The sequence below is a fragment of the Panulirus ornatus genome, chromosome 20 (genome assembly GCF_036320965.1).
Source record: "Panulirus ornatus isolate Po-2019 chromosome 20, ASM3632096v1, whole genome shotgun sequence".
Classification (NCBI taxonomy): Eukaryota; Metazoa; Arthropoda; class Malacostraca; order Decapoda; family Palinuridae; genus Panulirus; species Panulirus ornatus.
Genome location: NC_092243.1, coordinates 66,795,210 through 66,815,112, shown reverse-complemented (window position 1 = coordinate 66,815,112; position 19,903 = coordinate 66,795,210). Strand labels below are relative to the sequence as shown.

At 48.4% G+C, this 19,903-nt stretch overlaps 1 protein-coding gene across 1 annotated transcript in view; it reads left to right on the top strand.

The window, feature by feature from the left end:
- Nucleotides 1–739: 739 nt before the first annotated feature.
- LOC139756082 (beta-hexosaminidase subunit beta-like) overlaps nucleotides 740–19,903 on the top strand; it is an 89,149-nt gene continuing 69,985 nt past the window's right edge. Inside the window, exon 1 of the mRNA XM_071675105.1 lies at nucleotides 740–1,091. The gene's annotated coding sequence lies outside the window, so the exon portion shown is untranslated. The remainder of the gene's footprint in view (nucleotides 1,092–19,903) is intronic.

Genomic DNA, 19,903 nt, shown 5'->3' with positions numbered 1-19,903 from the left:
CCTCGCGCCCTCCCTCCCCTCCTCACCGACCAAGGAATGGACTGCAAGCGTCGATCTTGGCCGAATGAATCGACACCAACGTGATGATGAATGCCAGAAGTGAACAGTGTACCTGTTCATTGTGTTATATCCTGTAAAAGGTCCTTCCTGTGTTTGGGGGGAGGGGGGGGGGGGGGTTTACCTCGCTCCCGGACACCTGCCTCGCCTGATGCTGACTGTCCAACTCAACCCACCCCCCTCCCCCCCACCCACCCCCCTCTTAGAGAACCCCCCAACCCCAACTCCCCCCTCCCACCCCCCCCCCTCTTAGAGAATCCCCCCAACCCCCACCCCAACCCCCCAACTCCCCCCCGTCCCCATCTGCCGTGCACACCAAAAAGGTCTCTAAGGCGTTGCATCATTGGATGTGTTTGTGTTGAGGAAGCGGGTTGGTTACCTGCCGCGCTGGAGGTGGGTGGAGCTGGGGGGGGGGGGGTGTGAGGGAGGGGGGGAGAGAGAGAGGAGGAGGGGGACGGGGGACATATGAAGACACACCACCTCAGTAAAACAATATTTTCCCAAACAACTCGAGTTCATCTGCTTCTAAAACCAACCGTGGGCGACGCCATCTTTACGTGACAAACCCGTGGCGAGGGAAACACCGTTCGTGGACGATGGATAAGAAGGGAACGAGGATTGCATTAATCCGGCGTGCATGAAGGCGGGTTTATAAAAACTGGGACGGGATGTGTGGAGCGGCATTCTGGCCGAGTCAGCAGTGGCGTTGAGTGTGTCAGTGCGGCGGGTGGCGTGCAGGTCTACGTATTTGGCTCTCCCAGCACCTCCTCTTCCCTCTTTTAACTAACACAGCCTCTCTACCCTCCCTCACCACGAGAAAGCTGTCGCTTTAAGGGAAGTCTTCCTCCTCATCCCCGTCTCATGTTGACTGTGCTGCGAGGCAACGATAAACGTGCGCGAGTAAAGCCCAGGATTAAACCCAAGTGGCAGCAGCAGCAGCAGCAGCTGAGGCAACATCGGTGATAGGAGAGCTTGTTTACGAAAGTTTAGTGTGCTGAAGAAGGTTACCCCGAGTCATCGTGGCTGATCTAAAGGTATGTGTATTATACACGCAGGCAGGCAGGCATATATTCTGCCCAGGCGTTGCATTGTGGTTTGCGAGTGTGTGCGTGTGTATGTGTGTGTGTGGGGAGGGTTGGGTGTATGTAGTGTTAGGCACTGGTGGTGGTGGTGGTGGAGAGAGAGAGTGTGTGTGTGTGTGTGTGTGTGTGGGGTGATGTGCCCTCAAGGTGTGTCTGGAGCCAGGCATACCCAGCAGTCTAGCGCGCACAACACACCGTCTCCACCCGGTATTTCAAGGTCCTTGTGTTTATCAAAGTGGGGTGTGGGGGTGGCGGGGAGGGGTGTAGGTAGGACTAGGGAGGGTTGGTTGGTTGGTTGGTTGGTTGGTTCCTAAGGTTAGACATGTAAAGAGCCAGATGGGGGATAGGTTAAGTCAGGGGTCGTGTTCGATAGAGTCGTTAGCCATGAGATAATTCTGAAACACTTGGACGCGTATGATGACGTACGTGCACGTCTGTGGAAAGGGACGGTGGCTTTTAAAACCCCACAGTGAAACAACACACACACACACACAAAAAAAAATAGATACATTGGAGGCTATTGAAGGAACCAAGCGAGTACAATACCCCCCCCTTTTATCAAACCCGTTGTCTTGCACCAGATACTGCCATCAACATCACTTCGACTTCATTTCACTTTCTCCTCGTATTTCCAGTTGCGTGGAGAGTCACACACACGCGGTGGCTGCTGCCACCACAAGTGGTAGCCGAGCCAACTGACGGAGGTATGGCCAGGCAACGCAGGCAGGCAGGCCCACCTTACCTAAATGCTTATCCGCCTTCACTAACGGACCGCGAATATAAATATCCTTACCTCTTTTTGCGCATCTGGCGGTTACCATGGCTTCCGCAAGGTGGTATATATATATATATATATATATATATATATATATATATATATATATATATATATATATATCTATATATATATATATATATATATATATATATATATATATATATATATATATATATTTTCTAAACTATTCGCCATTTCCCGCGCCAGCGAGGTAGCGTTAAGAACAGAGGACCGGGCCCCTGAGGGAACATCCTCACCTGGCCCCCTTCTCTGTTCCTTCTTTTGGAAAATTAAAAAAAAAAAAAAAACGAGAAGGGAGGATTTCCAGCCCCCCGCTCCCTCCCCTTTTAGTCGCCTTCTACGACACGCAGGGAATACGTGGGAAGTATTCTTTCTCCCCTATCCCCAGGGATATATATATATATATTTATATATATCCCTGGGATATATATATATATATATATATATATATATATATATATATATATATATATATATATATATATATATATATATGTTGAGCTGGAGGTACACTGACAATAGGCTATGATAAATTGGGCGATCATACGTCTGGTAGCGGGTTTTATTTCCTTGTTTTCAGTACTTTGTTCTTTGCAACATTGACCAGAGTTGAAGACTGCTCGTGTGGTCAGGAAATGTGTTTTTTTTTTTTCCTATATGGTCAGTATGGCATGGTCTTGTGCACTGTAATTACACGTAGGACGTGGGGTGCGTTCGATCATGTGCACCATCATCAAAGGGACCATTATTTTTTTTTTTTTTCTGTGGGTCGACATGTCTCAAGATGTCTCTCTCATGGTCATCTCGGGTGAAAGGAAAATAGGGTAAGCAAAAGAACGAGGGAGGAATTCATTAGGGTTCCTCAGGTATCTGCAGACTTGGCCCTTAAAGATGGAAAGGTTATATCATGAGTGGAAGGTGAAAAAAAAAAAAAGACAGCGACGCTGCTTTTCTGTTGTAGGGTAGGAAGTGACATCATAACGGTCAGGACTCGTGTGGCTGATCTCCACACACACACACACACACACACACACTAAGGGAAGCAGCAGTAAGATATGAGTCCTGGGTCCAACCTAGGCTTTGGTAGTGGGGGAAACATGCCAACAGCTGGCGGGGACAGGACCCACATCAATACCTATTGATTACGGTGAGTTGGGGGCGGCGGGCGGGAGCAAGTTAGGTGCTGGTTGAAGAAGCGTGATACCTAAACTGATAAATGCGACGATAGGCTTTTGATCCTACACTAGCTAATAGCTGGAGAAGAGCCAACCTAAATATGTAAACAGTACTCCATACTGGGGCGAATACGTTCCTTGTAAACATGAGAACACGAATCAGCTGTTAACGAGAGCTATAATTAAGGCACCTACACAAAGCCCTCGGATTTTAAGAATTAGATTTTTTTCATGATCACGTAGGATTTCCAGAAGAGGATAGATCATGTGGTTATGGTTAGGTTTTAAGTTATTACAGGGATGACTTGTGGTGTTTTGACATTGAACGGAGGTAATACCAGCGACATTTATAAATATGAGCGAGAAACTGCGTTTCATTATTTAATCTAACCAGGTTATTGCCTCTCCATTTCGAGATAAGTTCATAGGTGCGAATTAAGAGATATGTGCTCAGTTCGAGAGGGTGAACGAGAGGGGGAAATGGGTTAAGGCAGGCAGAGTGGAATCGTCAGCATTACGGAGTGTAATAGAGTTGGATGTTAAGGAGAGAAGATCATTAATGGAAAGAATAGAGAATAGGTTACAGGACAGAACTGTGGTATAACACTGTTGATAGGATAGGCGTCACTCCGTCAACGATTTGCAATGGAACGACTGGTGAGGAAGCTACCGTCAATATCAGGAGACAGAGAGAAGCAGGAAAAACCAAAGGAAGGAAGTTTAAGAGACCGAGATGTATTTACGTTAATCCTGTTCACTGTGTGAAGTACTTAGATACTCTATAGTTATGTGTAGCGTCGTCTTATGTAGTGCAGTCGTGTTAACACTACGAACCGTGGTTGATGCTGTGTCACGTGTACCAAAGTTATTATAGATGTTGTATTGATATGTACCAGATCTGCCTATAAAGATCTTAGTTAGATCACTATAATGTATCAGTTTGGGACGTAGTAAACCCTATGTTTTTACCAGAGCTTTGTGTATCTTTTGTCACCAAAGGATTTTTATTTCCGAGTTTGCAACATCATAGAACCATAAAAACAAATCAAATTTCTCGTTCCTGTAACACTGACAAAACGAACGGGTTGAAATGACAGTAGAATATTAATATGTCAAAGATAACGAATGTGTAGATATCCTGGAAAATTGATATCGTACAATAAGTTATGAAACGATACGCCATGATTATTTTGGGGGGGGGTAAAAAAAAAATTCTTTTAGAGAGTGAAGTAACGCGTGAAGGTGAAAGTAAATAACTTGCGAGATGATCATTCAAAATAGGTCCGTAATGTAATGAATTACATACAGTTCAGTTCTGAGCCGACGTTGGCAAGTGGGTGACGCGGCAGGAGCTCGGTGTTCGGTATATGATGTAACCCCCCCCCCCATCCTACATCTCACAATGGTTCGCTGGTGCCGATCAAACCTTATTTATGATTCACGCCAGCACCGTCTTATTGTGGAACCACACAAGATGAGCACGAGGAAGAATGACCTAAAAGAAAAAAGAAAAAAGAAATAGAAGGAAAATATACTTTAACCAAGAATAGTTTGTAAAAAAAATGAAGCAAAGTACAAGAGCGTTGCCAGAGTCCACATTCAATAGCCTAGGGAGCATGGAGAACGCTCTAGCGTCCACACTGGAATAAGTGGATTTTGCCATATTGCAAAGGCCATTTCATACCATCTGTCACCTGCTTGCGTCACACGCACGTATAGATGGATACTGCTGAACTCAGTAGCAATCAAATATATGAGAAGAGGTTTTAAGCCTGTGTTGTCTGTACCCTAACTAGTGTTCGCACGTCACACTGGGAGCGTGTTGCACAGGTCTAGAGCCTAAGGCCATTATTCCGAGCACGTGTGTCACAATCACTTGTTGACTCCGACCAACGCAAACAGCGGTTTCTCTAAGCTAAAAATAACGGGAAAGGAATCTCCAAACATACTAGGCTACCACAGCTTGGTGGCTATAAAGCAACCAGTGTAAGGTTTAGAACTAGGCTACCACAGCTTGGTGGCTATAGAGCATCCAGTGTAAGGTTTAGAACTAGGCTACCACAGCTTGGTGGCTATAGAGCATCCAGTGTAAGGTTTAGAACTAGGCTACCACAGCTTGGTGGCTATAGAGCATCCAGTGTAAGGTTTAGAACTAGGCTACCACAGCTTGGTGGCTATAGAGCATCCAGTGTAAGGGTTAGAACTAGGCTACCACAGCTTGGTGGCTATAGAGCATTCAGTGTAAGGTTTAGAACAAGGCTACCACAGCTTGGTGGCTATAGAGCATCCAGTTTAAATTTTGGTAAGCTTACGTTAGATGTATCCAACTATGCCGCCAGTTTGGTGGCCATATAGAGTATGCAATGTAAACTTGGGTTAAAACGTAGGTTATCTTTGTTCCGTGTGGTCTCGAGTCTTCTTAACACTTTGCTGTGTGTGTTTCATTTGTCCTCGCTGTCGTTTACATTTCCATACGTCTTCCTGCACTTTCAGCCTTGCTTCTTCAGTTCCTTCTGCGTTCGTCCTCGCCTCGCCTTGATTGCCTGCCGTCTGTCCGTGTTCCTCAACACGTAGTCTATAACCCAGCCTGGTCACGTACCCCGTGGGGTCCCGACCCTCGTAAAGCGCAGCAGTTCCGAGGGTGGTTATTTTTTTTTCTTTTTTACGAGCGGGAGTCCATGTTGGTATACACGAAGGGTATCCATGATCCGTCTTGGTCCGGGATGATGTTACCGACGGACGCGAACAGTTTTTAATCTCCCCGAGCCGTCAAGTGGCTCCCAACTACACCACTGGCTTTGGCGATTCCCTCCGCTGTGCCGTGTGGTGATGAAGACCAGCCACGCGTATCGCATTGACAAGTACCGGTCACGTGTGCCACTGAACACGTGATTATAAGTACCATAGTTCACGTGTACTTTGGGCTACGTGGAACATGGGAGCCGTAAATTCAGTCGGACCAACGCTCCAGTGTACCACCCGGAGTAGACCACTTTTGTAAAGCCCTTCAGCACGATGGTAGAGCCGTAGAAGACGAAGGCACGGCTTATAGAACACGACGGTAAGACCCTCCTAGGTATGATGGTTAGAAGCTTTTGACGACTGTCAAGGGTCAGGTCAAAGGCCACAGGCCATCATGTACCCAAGTGTCGTAGCGTCGTGCTGCGGGGTCGTAGCGTCGTGCTGCGGGGTAGTAGCGTCGTGCTGCGGGGTCGTAGCGTCGTGCTGGAGGGGTCGTACCCGTCGTCGTGCCCATGGTAATATGGCAGATACGTCAGCTTTGAGTCATACGGTGGCGGGAGCAGCTGGGCACCGCCAGCTGGGCGAGATGCAGGGTACGAGGGGCAGCTCAGAGAGGGAATTACGGTCACAAGTGGAGCGGCGGTGGGGAGGATGAGAGTGGGGCTGGACGGAGCGGGGAGGCCTTGGGGAAGGACATGACCGTCGCAGACAACCACCTACCCGCAGCCACCACCAGGATATCAGCTGAAATATGGACGGCAAGGAGCTGACGCTGATGCTCTGTGCTTCTGTCCAAAGAGGACTGATGATTTGGTGGTGGTGGTGGTGCAGGGTAGGTGATATAGGAGAGATGGTACGTACACAGAGGAGAGCTGATATTGCACACACACACCACTTCCCACCACTCCCTGCTTCGTCAGCATCGTCCGCCACATCTTTCACAACCCAGAGAGACACACACACACACGCGAGGCCTCCGTGGGTTCTCGCCTCCACTATCTTCACCACACCTTTTCCAAAACCAGTCGGCCACAACACATAAAGCAAATCCCTCCCAAGCAGTGGGTTGTTGAGAGGTCTCACGTCTCCGGCTGAAGCACTTCTTCAGGAAGGTCCTTCAGGGTCTGACACGACCGAGGGAACATCTTCACCTTCCAGTCAGTCAGTCACTTGTGGCGTCCCACTTGGGGCGAAGATGAGGAACATCTTGTGCCTCCACGTCTGTACGAATGATGTCTTGACGACGGACGTGCCTCCTCGAGGGATATGCCCGTCGACGACTCCACCACTGGTGTCATCGTCGACGGAACCTCTCCCGACACCATGGCCTGACAGAACACCCTATACACAAGAGCCTCCAGGGCTGGACAACCCCGTCACCATCCGCCACACCAGCGACCGTATTCACGCATTATTATCCCCGTCTTCTGACCGTGCCTGTCCCACCCTCCGACTGTACTGTCACACTAGGCCCCAGCCTACCCCAGCCAGCCAAGTTGTCCACTCCACCAAACCTCTCGGTTCCACTCTGGACGATATACTGGGATGGGAAGGAGCACACGGTAGCACCATCGTATGGATCTCCTTCAGCTGTCTTCTCCACCTTCGTCGTGAACTCAAGACCTCGGAGATGCTGCCCTCCCCCCCCTAAACTCGAGTACATTTACAGAACTCCCATTCTTCCTACACTCGTCTACGCCTTTCCCTCCTACCAGGTCGTTCTTCCCGACCCATCTGACAAGACGGGGTACCAGAAGATGCAGGAAAAGGACATCCACAATCATCCTCCCTCACTCCTGCACTAACTGCTAGCGGATGCTTTCACACTGGTCCACCCTCTCCACCGTACTCACTCTCTCTCTCCAACCATCATTTAGACGTTGGGGGAAAAGGTACTGCACCCCGACCCCGTTAACGTTTTCTCCTGCCATTAGAGATCCACTCTCCCCCCGAGTCGCAAAGTCGGCACCACAGCCGTACTGAGGCCATCCAATCCTATACAGACCGCTACAAAGACATCCCAACCCCAACCATGGTCAACATCATCGCTTATGATTGTAGTCGATGTTCAGTAGACCACCACACTAATGTCTACGTACGTCAACTCCAGCCCCCAACATTAAGGCCTTACTGCAAATGCTGTTTAATTTCTATACATATATTTTCATCCTTCGATCGCCGTATCCCGCGTAGGGAGATAGCGCAAGGAACAAAACGAAGATAGTTCGCATTCGCTCACAACCATTCTCTAGCTGTCATGTGGAATGCACTGTAACCACAACTCCTTCCCCATAACCAGGCCTCGATAGACCTTTCCATGGTTTACCCCGGACGCTTCACATGCTCTGGCTCACTCCATTGACATCACGTAGACCCCCAGTATACCATATCGTTCTATTTCACTATCCTGTGCAAGCCTTTCACGCTTGTGGATGTTTTAGGCCCCGATCGCTCAAAATCTTTTTCACCCTATCCTTCTGTCTCCAAGTTGGTCTCCCGCTTCTCCTTGTTCCCTACACCTCCTCTGACACATACACATATATCCTCTTTGTCTACCTTTCCTCACTCATTCGCTCTATATGTCCAAACCATTTCAACACGCTCTTCTGCTCTCTCAACAACTGTGTTTCTGTTACCACACATCATCTCTCTTACCCTACCATTACTCGATCAAACCACCTCACCCCACATATTGTCCTCAAACACATTACATTTCCAACACATCCACCCTCCTCCGCACAACCTTCAAACACAGGTAACGTTTTCTCTTTCCATACACATATTATTATTATTATTATTATTATTATTATTATTATTATCATTATTGTTATTATTATTAAGTCGTCTGACTGGACGAGTGGGCGAGCGCTGGCAAGCGATCCTGGAGGGGGGGGTCTGCCAGACCAGACAATCTGCTGGTGTCCAGGTGGGGTGGGCTGGGCTCCACTGTGGTGGTTGGTGGTGGTAGGAGGAGATGTTACCACCGCCGGGTTGTGCTGGTGGGAGGGAGGGAGGGCGGGCGGGAGGGAGGTAGGCTGGCGGCCAGGCAGGGTGGGAGGGAAGGTGCAGACACAACCCGTGGTGGTCAGGAGGTGAGGGGGGGATTTACTGGGGGGGGCATATTCTGGGATGGGGGGGGGAAATTTACCCCGGGAAAAAACCCCGGGGGGAAAAGGGGGGGGGGGGTTTGGGGGGGGGAAAAAAAAGGGGGAAAACCCCCCCCTTTTTTTTTTTTTTAAAAAAGGGGGTTTTTTTTTTTGGGGGGGGGAGGGGGGGGGAAAAGGGGGCCTTTTTGGGAAAAAAAAAAGGGGGGGGTTTTAGGAAAAAAATTGGGAATTTTTTTTTTGGGGGGTTTTTTCCGGGGGCCCCGGGAAATTGGGGGGTTTTTGGGGGGGGGGGGGGGGGGGGGGGGGGGGGGGAAAAAGGGGGGGGGCCCCAAAATTTTTTAAAAAAAAACAAGGGCCCCCCCCACAAAACCCCCCGGGGGGTTTTTTCCCCAAAACCCCCCCCGGGGAAAGGGGGGGGGAAAAAAAGGGGGGGGGGGGGTTTGGGGGGAGGGAATTTAAAAAGGGGTTTTTTCCCCCCTTTAAAATTTCCCCGGAAACCCAAAAAAAAGGGGGTTTTCCCCCCTTTTTCAATTTTCCCCAAAAACCCCCCTTTTTTTTTTCCCCCGGGGGGGGAAAAGGCCCCCCCGGGTTGGCCCCCCAAAAGCCCCCGGGAAGGGGGCCCGGGCCCTTTTTAAAACATTTAAAGGGGGGGGCCCCTTTCCCCCCCAAAAAGGGGGCCCCCGGGCCCATTTAAAAAACCCCCAAAAAACACATTTTGGGGGGGGTAAAACCCCCCCCCCCCCGGGTTTCCCCCAAAAAAATTGGGGGGTTTTTTGGGGGGGGGGGGTTTTTCCCAAAAAACAAAAAAAGGGGGGCCCCCCGGGCCAACCCAAACCTTGGTACGCCCTAAAACAAAAAGGGGGGGAAAAAAAGGGGCCCCGGGGGGGAAAAAAAACCCCCAAAAATTTAACAAAAAAGGGGGGGGGGTTTTTTAAAGGGGGGGAAACGTTGGTAACGACCTTGGAGTATAAAAATTTGGGACCCTGGAGCACATTGGTAAGACCCTGGAACACGTTGGTACGACCCTGGAGTATGACGACACATTGGTGCAACCCTGGAGCCATTGGTAGACCCTGGGGGGGGTTGACGACACATTGGTACGACCCTGGAATACGACGGTAGGACACCTGGACATGAAGGCACGACCCCCAACTGACCACGAGACTAAAAACCCTTGGATTTGACGGCCTTAGCCTTAGACCTGAGCCTAAAGGGTCAGATCACAAACCAAGGCCGTCGTGCCCAAGGGTCGTACCATGGTGTTCAAGGGTCGTACTGTACCGTTCAGACCGTACCGTCGTGTTCAGGGGTCGTACCGTCGTGCTCACAGACCGTACCGTCGTGTTCATGAGTCGTACCGTCGTGCTCACAGACCGTACCGTCGTGTTCATGAGTCGTACCGTCCTGCTCACAGACCGTACCGTCGTGTTCATGAGTCGTACCGTCGTGCTCACAGACCGTACCGTCGTGTTCATGAGTCGTACCGTCGTGCTCACAGACCGTACCGTCGTGTTCATGAGTCGTACCGTCGTGCTCACAGACCGTACCGTCGTGTTCATGAGTCGTACCGTCCTGCTCACAGACCGTACCGTCGTGTTCATGAGTCGTACCGTCGTGCTCACAGACCGTACCGTCGTGTTCATGAGTCGTACCGTCGTGCTCACAGACCGTACCGTCGTGTTCATGAGTCGTACCGTCCTGCTCACAGACCGTACCGTCGTGTTCATGAGTCGTACCGTCGTGCTCACAGACCGTACCGTCGTGTTCATGAGTCGTACCGTCGTGCTCACAGACCGTACCGTCGTGTTCATGAGTCGTACCGTCGTGCTCACAGACCGTACCGTCGTGTTCATGAGTCGTACCGTCGTGCTCACAGACCGTACCGTCGTGTTCATGAGTCGTACCGTCCTGCTCACAGACCGTACCGTCGTGTTCATGAGTCGTACCGTCGTGCTCACAGACCGTACCGTCGTGTTCATGAGTCGTACCGTCCTGCTCACAGACCGTACCGTCGTGTTCATGAGTCGTACCGTCCTGCTCACAGACCGTACCGTCGTGTTCATGAGTCGTACCGTCCTGCTCACAGACCGTACCGTCGTGTTCATGAGTCGTACCGTCGTGCTCACAGACCGTACCGTCGTGTTCATGAGTCGTACCGTCGTGCTCACAGACCGTACCGTCGTGTTCATGAGTCGTACCGTCGTGCTCACAGACCGTACCGTCGTGTTCATGAGTCGTACCGTCGTGCTCACAGACCGTACCGTCGTGTTCATGAGTCGTACCGTCGTGCTCACAGACCGTACCGTCGTGTTCATGAGTCGTACCGTCGTGCTCACAGACCGTACCGTCGTGTTCATGAGTCGTACCGTCCTGCTCACAGACCGTACCGTCGTGTTCATGAGTCGTACCGTCCTGCTCACAGACCGTACCGTCGTGTTCATGAGTCGTACCGTCCTGCTCACAGACCGTACCGTCGTGTTCATGAGTCGTACCGTCCTGCTCACAGACCGTACCGTCGTGTTCATGAGTCGTACCGTCGTGCTCACAGACCGTACCGTCGTGTTCATGAGTCGTACCGTCCTGCTCACAGACCGTACCGTCGTGTTCATGAGTCGTACCGTCGTGCTCACAGACCGTACCGTCGTGTTCATGAGTCGTACCGTCGTGCTCACAGACCGTACCGTCGTGTTCATGAGTCGTACCGTCCTGCTCACAGACCGTACCGTCGTGTTCATGAGTCGTACCGTCCTGCTCACAGACCGTACCGTCGTGTTCATGAGTCGTACCGTCGTGCTCACAGACCGTACCGTCGTGTTCATGAGTCGTACCGTCCTGCTCACAGACCGTACCGTCGTGTTCATGAGTCGTACCGTCGTGCTCACAGACCGTACCGTCGTGTTCATGAGTCGTACCGTCCTGCTCACAGACCGTACCGTCGTGTTCATGAGTCGTACCGTCCTGCTCACAGACCGTACCGTCGTGTTCATGAGTCGTACCGTCGTGCTCACAGACCGTACCGTCGTGTTCATGAGTCGTACCGTCCTGCTCACAGACCGTACCGTCGTGTTCATGAGTCGTACCGTCCTGCTCACAGACCGTACCGTCGTGTTCATGAGTCGTACCGTCGTGCTCACAGACCGTACCGTCGTGTTCATGAGTCGTACCGTCGTGCTCACAGACCGTACCGTCGTGTTCATGAGTCGTACCGTCCTGCTCACAGACCGTACCGTCGTGTTCATGAGTCGTACCGTCGTGCTCACAGACCGTACCGTCGTGTTCATGAGTCGTACCGTCCTGCTCACAGACCGTACCGTCGTGTTCATGAGTCGTACCGTCGTGCTCACAGACCGTACCGTCGTGTTCATGGATCCTACCGGCCTGCTCATAGACTCTACCGTCGTGTTCATGGATCGTACCGTCCTGCTCATGGATCGTAACGTCGTGTTTCATGGGTCGTACCGTCCTGTTCATGAATCGTACCGTCGTGTTCATGAGTCGTACCGTCCTGCTCACAGACCGTACCGTCGTGTTCATGAGTCGTACCGTCCTGCTCACAGACCGTACCGTCGTGTTCATGAGTCGTACCGTCGTGCTCACAGACCGTACCGTCGTGTTCATGAGTCGTACCGTCCTGCTCACAGACCGTACCGTCGTGTTCATGAGTCGTACCGTCGTGCTCACAGACCGTACCGTCGTGTTCATGAGTCGTACCGTCCTGCTCACAGACCGTACCGTCGTGTTCATGAGTCGTACCGTCCTGCTCACAGACCGTACCGTCGTGTTCATGGGTTGGTACCGTCTTGCTCATGGATCACCGTAGCGTACCGTCGTCCTGCCCAAGGCCCTCCTCACAGAGAATACTCCTCCTTCGTGAACATAATACACAATAATGACTTGCCTTTAAAGAAAAAAAAAAGAATAAGAAAAAAATGGATGACCTCCGAGTGATCGCCTTTCTTTATTTCAATAACTCGTTCAAAACCTTTATATATATATATATATATATATATATATATATATATATATATATTTTTTTTTTTTTCAAACTATTCGCCATTTCCCGCGTTAGCGAGGTAGCGTTAAGAACTGAGGACTGGGCCATTGAGGGAATATCCTCACCTGGCCCCCTTCTCTGTTCCTTCTTTTGGAAAATTAAAAAAAATTGAGAGGGGGAGGATTTCCAGCCCCCCGCTCCCTCCCCTTTTAGTCGCCTTCTACGACACGCAGGGAATACGTGGGAAGTATTCTTTCTCCCCTATATATATATATATATATATATATATATATATATATATATATATATATATATATATATCTTTTTCTCTTTCAAACTATTCGCCATTTCCCGCGTTAGCGAGGTAGCGTTAAGAACAGAGGACTGGGCCTGTGAGAGAATATCCTCACCTGGCCCCCTTCTGTTCCTTCTTTTGGAAAATTAAAAAAAAAAATAATGAGAGGGGAGGATTTCCAGCCCCCCGCTCCCTCCCCTTTTAGTCGCCTTCTACGACACGCAGGGAATACGTGGGAAGTATTCTTTCTCCCCTATCCCCAGGGATATATATATATATATATATATATATATATATATATATATATATATCGCTACCTTGCTAATGCTGGAAATGGCGAATAGTTTGAAAGAAAGAATATATATATATATATATATATATATATATATATATATATATATATATATATCGCTACCTTGCTAATGCTGGAAATGGCGAATAGTTTGAAAGAAAGAATATATATATATATATATATATATATATATATATATATATATATATATATATATTATCCCTGGGGATAGGGGAGAAAGAATACTTCCCACGTATTCCCTGCGTGTCGTAGAAGGCGGGGGGCTGATATCCTCTCCGTGCACCTTCGAACGGATTATTTGATAATCCAAGGACTGATTATTTGATAATCCATGGACTGATTATTTGATAATCCAAGGACTGATTATTTGATAATCCAAGGACTGATTATTTGATAATCCAAGGACTGATTATTTGATAATCCAAGGACTGATTATTGATAATCCACGGACTGATTATTTGATAATCCAAGGACTGATTATTTGATAATCCAGGGACTTACTCATGAGTGGAGAACCCTTCCTACAGCTGCCAGTCCTGTGGTCAGTAGGTAATTAATCTGCATGAGTCTCAACCTGAGGCCAACGATTCTTACAAAATCCTGGTTTGATGTGAATATGTCTCGGGAGTTTTAATCTTTTTTTTTTTATTATTATTACTAACGTCGGAGTCAAAGTCTTTGTTTCCAGATATCGAATTCGTTAAATGTAATGGATCTAAGAAGGAAACAAAAGAATACGTTCCTGGAAGCGAGTGAGGAAAGAATAACAGAAGAAAGAGGATAGGTGACAGAAAGGTGGGAGGAGGAGGAAGAGAGGAGGTGACAGAGCGCTCCTTGATAGGATACGAGGGAGGTGGTGGAGCGAGGAGGGAGGGAGGATGGAGACTTCGCTCCATCTACGACTATCGCGACGGAACGACTCGAGTAAAGAAACTCTTGTAGTGAAGATCGGAGGGGCAAGTTTCACATGAGTCAACACACGACCTGTTTACCCATCCTGTGGAATACTCCAGGGGTTGTCGAGCGTCACGATGAGTTAAAGGATTCACCTGAGTGAGGTGTGAGATGAGAGGAGAGGAGGAGGAGGAGGAGGAGGAGGACCAGAGGTGAGTCACGTCGAAGATGACCAGTAGGCCTCGCGCTGCGCGAGGTGGTGATGCGAGACAAGGAAATAAGATGGTGGTGAGGAAGGCGGAGGAGGAGGAGAGGGGAAATGGAGGTGAGGTAGGAGGAGGAGGAGGAGGAGAGGGAGCTGATGGTGAGGGAGGCGGAGGAGGAGGAGAGGAAGAAGAAGAATTTCGAAGACACTGCAGACAATAGGAGTCGGGTGGGACGGGGCGGCAGATAGAATGTTTAGAAAAACGTTCTTGTGTCGTCGTAGTGATGGAGCTGCGCCCAAGGAATGCTTCCAAGAAGGAGGGAAAGTCTAGAGGGGTCTCCTCCCTCCCTCCAACCACCCTAGTGGCGAAATGGGCGACCAAGGACCGCTGGTGATGGTGTAGAGGCACACACACACACACACACACACACACACACACACACACACACCTTCACCAGGCGAGGTGAGCCGTGCGGACCGTGAGGAGGAGACGATGACCTTGCGCAAGGCAAATGCAGCTGGGGGTCATAGGTTCAGTAGGTGGTGGGGTGAGTAAGTGGGTGGGAGAGGGGGGTGGGGTTGTGTCGGGTAGGGTGGGGGTGGAGGGGGTTAAAGCTAGCAGCGCATGTGTACTTACTTCCGACGACGCGATTTTCCTGTGCGACTTAGGAAAAAAAAAAATAGTATGACGCAACTTGCGTGTGGTATGTGTTTGTTTACGCCCAGGGTCGTCCTACCGTTAACAAGGAGCGTTACTGCCCTTGGGAGATGCACGGTTAATAACCAACTCGTACGCGGTGTAAACCTCCTTACTTAACCACCTAGGAAAGATAAGTAGGTAGAATAAACCCCTCCGACTAACCAGGAAGTAAGTAAGGAGACGGAGTAAATCCCCTGGTAAGTAACATAAGCAACAGGAACAGGTAATCGATTTTCCGACTTGTGTGGAAAAGTTCCCGGTGACATAACAGGCAAGCGAAGTGAATTTCCCGATCGTTTATTTTATATTGTATATATATATATATATATATATATATATATATATATATATATATATATATATATATATATATATATATATATATATATAATATATATATATATATATATATATATAATATATATATATATATATATATATATATATATATATATATATATATATATATATATATATATATATTACCCAGATTGAAATGACGGGCTATGAAATGGTCCCTGTCAACAGACGTGACCGGAGTTAATCTCATGGCGGTTCGCACCTCCCGACACGCAACTCACCGCTGCTGTCTGGCTGCCCGACCCGCCCCACACTCACTTGCCGCCTCCCTCCCGACATTACTGGAGGTTCACTGGCCACTTTATACTCGCGATGCAGAATTGGCCATATTTCGAGGTTCGTTGGCCCGCCGAGATTAGCCAAGCATTTCCTTTCGGGGGTGTTGAGCGGAGGTCGGCTGGCTGGCTGGCTGCTGCGCGGGAAAACCTGCCCGAGACAGTGCGCGCGCCTGCGCGATGGAGAGTTCGAAGATCATTTGCAGCCCTGCACAGCACAAGCCCAATCTCTCCTCTGGTTATATTTGGTTATAATACATGACCTTAAATAAGAAATTATCTTTTTTGGGGGGTTATATATAGTTGTAACAAGAGACTGATGAAGAAGGCCTTACAAGGTTACCATGTAAACACATAGTTGCCAGGTGTACGCAATCCGTATATCTATCTTCCAGGAAAATGTAAAATGATTTATACATAATTAACAGGAAATAATGTGACATTGAGAGGAAATAGTTGTGACGTTAATGATCAATGTCAGGAATTCCAGGAATCGATAATTTTAACATAAATGAGTTATGGTTAAGAACCAGTAAAGCCAATGTAAATGTAGATATGATGAAGCTCATATATTCCAATTGATATTGCTAGTGTTTGTGAAGTTGACGCTAATATAGAGTAGTAATGGTGGTTGTACGTGTCAGTGGTCGAGTGAGTAATGGGAGGAGACAGAAGGTATGGAAGGATGGTTTGAAGGAGGCAGGCTTTGGGGTATCGGAACCTGAACATTCAGGAGGGTGAGAGGCATATATGGGAAAGAAAATGAACTGAGGCGAGGTGGTTTACGGGAAGCGACGTGCTATCATATAGCTAAACTTAGGAGGATATTAAGCGGTGGGACTGTGGATAATGAACTCTCTGTATAATACATTATACATGACAGCGAGACACTGGATGTTTACAAAAAGGGCCAAACATATTACCATTATTCCTGATGCTGCCACAAAAGGGCGAGTAACACAGTTAAGTAAACCATGGGGAAAAAATATGTCGAGATGATACATACGAGGCCTTGAAATACATATCATGTGTGTATAGGGAAGTTCATACTAATGATGGCGATTTAAGGTCATAATGGCGTCAGCTTCGTCTATATTCCCCGTGATTTACTGTGTCCTCTCGTCCTGTACACACGGTGTGCGAACATTCTGGAACACTGGAGACGGGTCTGGCTATTTTCCTTCGATTCGACCGAGGTCCAAGCTCCTCCTCCTCCTCCTCCGTCGTGATCCTGTGTGTTCACGTCCACCATGACTGGTCCGTGTTCATCATGTGGAAATCTGAACATTTTGTGCCACGCGAATGTTGAATTTCTCTCTCTCTCTCTCTCTCTCTCTCTCTCTCTCTCTCTCTCTCTCTCTCTCTCTCTCTCTCTCTCTCTCTCTCTCTCGTGTGTGTGTGTCCAGAGTGTTCAGAGACTTTAAGTTCACGCCGTCAACGACATTAAACACTTTTTTATTTATTTTTTATTTTATAATCGTATTATTTAATTTCATTTTATTATCATTATTATTATTATATTTTTTTCTTGATGATATCCTGGCGCGGGTGTTGCAACCGACCCTCGTCCAGGAACCCTAAGGAGGGGAGAAAAAAATAATTGAGATGATCTTATCTCTTTTTTTGAGGGGGGGGGGAGGAAGGAGGTTATTGTGATGTGTGTGTGTGTGTGTGTGTGTGTGTGTGTGTGTGTGTGTGTGCGCGCGCGCAGACATAACATTTTTTTTCACCAATCATTCGTAAGTAGATTTGAAGTCTCTCTTCCTAAACGCACCTCTCGACTTGCAACCTATTAGTCCTATGCTATTGAAACGTCTTACACCCTCTCCTCCCTCCTCCCTTCCCCCCATAAAAAAAAACCCCGCACCCACTTCGCTGTGAGCCACTTTTTAAAGTGCGTGACGCCTTCAGTTGACAACCACCAGCAGGAACTCTTTCTTCTTGCCCTTTTCGTCCGCTAGTCCAGACGATCCCCTCCCCCCCCTCCCTCCTTTTCCTTTCGGAAATACCCACTTCATGACTCGTTTGCGAACACCCCAACCACCCCCCTTCCTCCCCAAGCTCGGGGGACGGGGGGGGGGGGGGGGGGTCTTGTCTCCAGATGATAATATTTATTTCTGCCAGACACGAATTCTCAGAGGCGTTCGAGGTCGTTTCTTTGCTCATGACCGAATTTGAAGGTGATTACGTGGTCGGCCACCCGGACACGTTGGGGGAAAATTCAACCTTGGCCAAGAAAGATGTAAAGTGAATCTATGAGCGTGACACGGTTCCTGTGAATAATTGGTCCAAGATTATTATTTAAGGGTTCTGAAATTGGAATGTGAAGTTGCCCAATGCTTCAGATATTACAAACCTTCTTCAATAATTCTAAATCTAATTATCCCGAGGATTAATATTACTTGCCTTCTTCAATCATTCTAAATCTAATTATCCCGAGGATTAACATTATCTAATACAAGATAACGCGTTTATGTACTGGACTGATAGGTGGCGAATGGATTCCAATACCGGTAAGCGCAAAGTCTGTTAAAGTTTTAAAATTGAAAAGGCAAGCGTCACTGTGAATTCTGTTGAACTACGAAAGGGCCAGCGAGGAAAAGGACAGATGAAAAGGCAACCTGCAGTGTGAACTCCGTTGAGCTACGAAAGGTCAGCGTGGAAAAGGACTTGGGTGTAGTAATCTTAGGTGAGGTAAAGCCTAGTATGCTAGCAGCAGTCACTTTGCGCTCCATATCTCTCAGCCTAGCGCGCGCAGAGTGTCGGAGGGCAAACATGCGCCCGTAGACGCTGCGTCACTTTGCGCTCCATATCTCTCAGCCTAGCGCGCGCTCAGTGTCGGAGGGCAAACATGCACCCGTAGACGCTCCGTCACATTGCGCTCCTTACCCCTCAGCCTAGCGCGCGCAGAGTGTCGGAGGGCAAACGTGCGCCCGGAGACGCTCCGTCACTTTGCGCTCCATATCTCTCAGCCCAGCGCGCGCAGAGTGTCGGAGGGCAATCAGTACGCAGAAGCCGTTAAGAGAAAAAAAAGAGGGGGGGGGGGCAAATTCTTGGATTCGTAGTCAGCACTTTTGAATTCAAGTTTCGGGAAATGGTGATCCTCGCTCATAACCAAGTCAGTGGTGCGTTCCCAATTTGAATATCGTGTTCAGTTTGGGGGTCACCCTCCCACAGACACAGGCAAGGTGGAGCTCTAGAGAGCACATAGGCGAGGGTACCAAAGATGACTCTCGACCATTGAAACAAATCCTGTGAGAACCGACCCAAACGAATCGAATCTGTGTTTACCTTGGGAAAAAGAGAAGGTTGAGAGGTGGTCCAATACAGGTGTTCAGAATCATTATAGGCTTCGATAACATCGAACCTAACGAGCTACTTAAGGACCTAACGAAGCACCTAAGGACCTAACGAAGTACTTGACCTAACGAGCTGCTTAATGACCTAACGAGCTACCTAAGGACCGAACGAGCTCCTTTAGGACCTAACGAAGTACCTAAGGACCTAACGAAGTACTTAAGGACCTAACGAGCTACTTAAGGACCTAACGAGTTATTTAAGGACCTAACGAACTACCTAAGGACCTAACGAGCTATTAAGGCCCTAACGAGCTGCTTAAGGATGAACAGATTCGTCTGATTTTCCTCGTAGTCAAACGTTTCACCTCGAATGAGGCTGAGCACGTATCCCTCATCATCATCAGGACCGTCAACAAATGGGACGATCTGCCAAATAGCGTAGTTGAAAGCAGTACCACAGTTAAGTTTTTACAAAATAGACTTCATGAATGTTTCGCTTCATTTGAAATTCACATAAACACACCAGTATAACGTTTTCATCGTCGTATATCACCTGACTTATATTTCTCTCCTGCGTCTCCCCTGATGATGTGATTATTACATGAA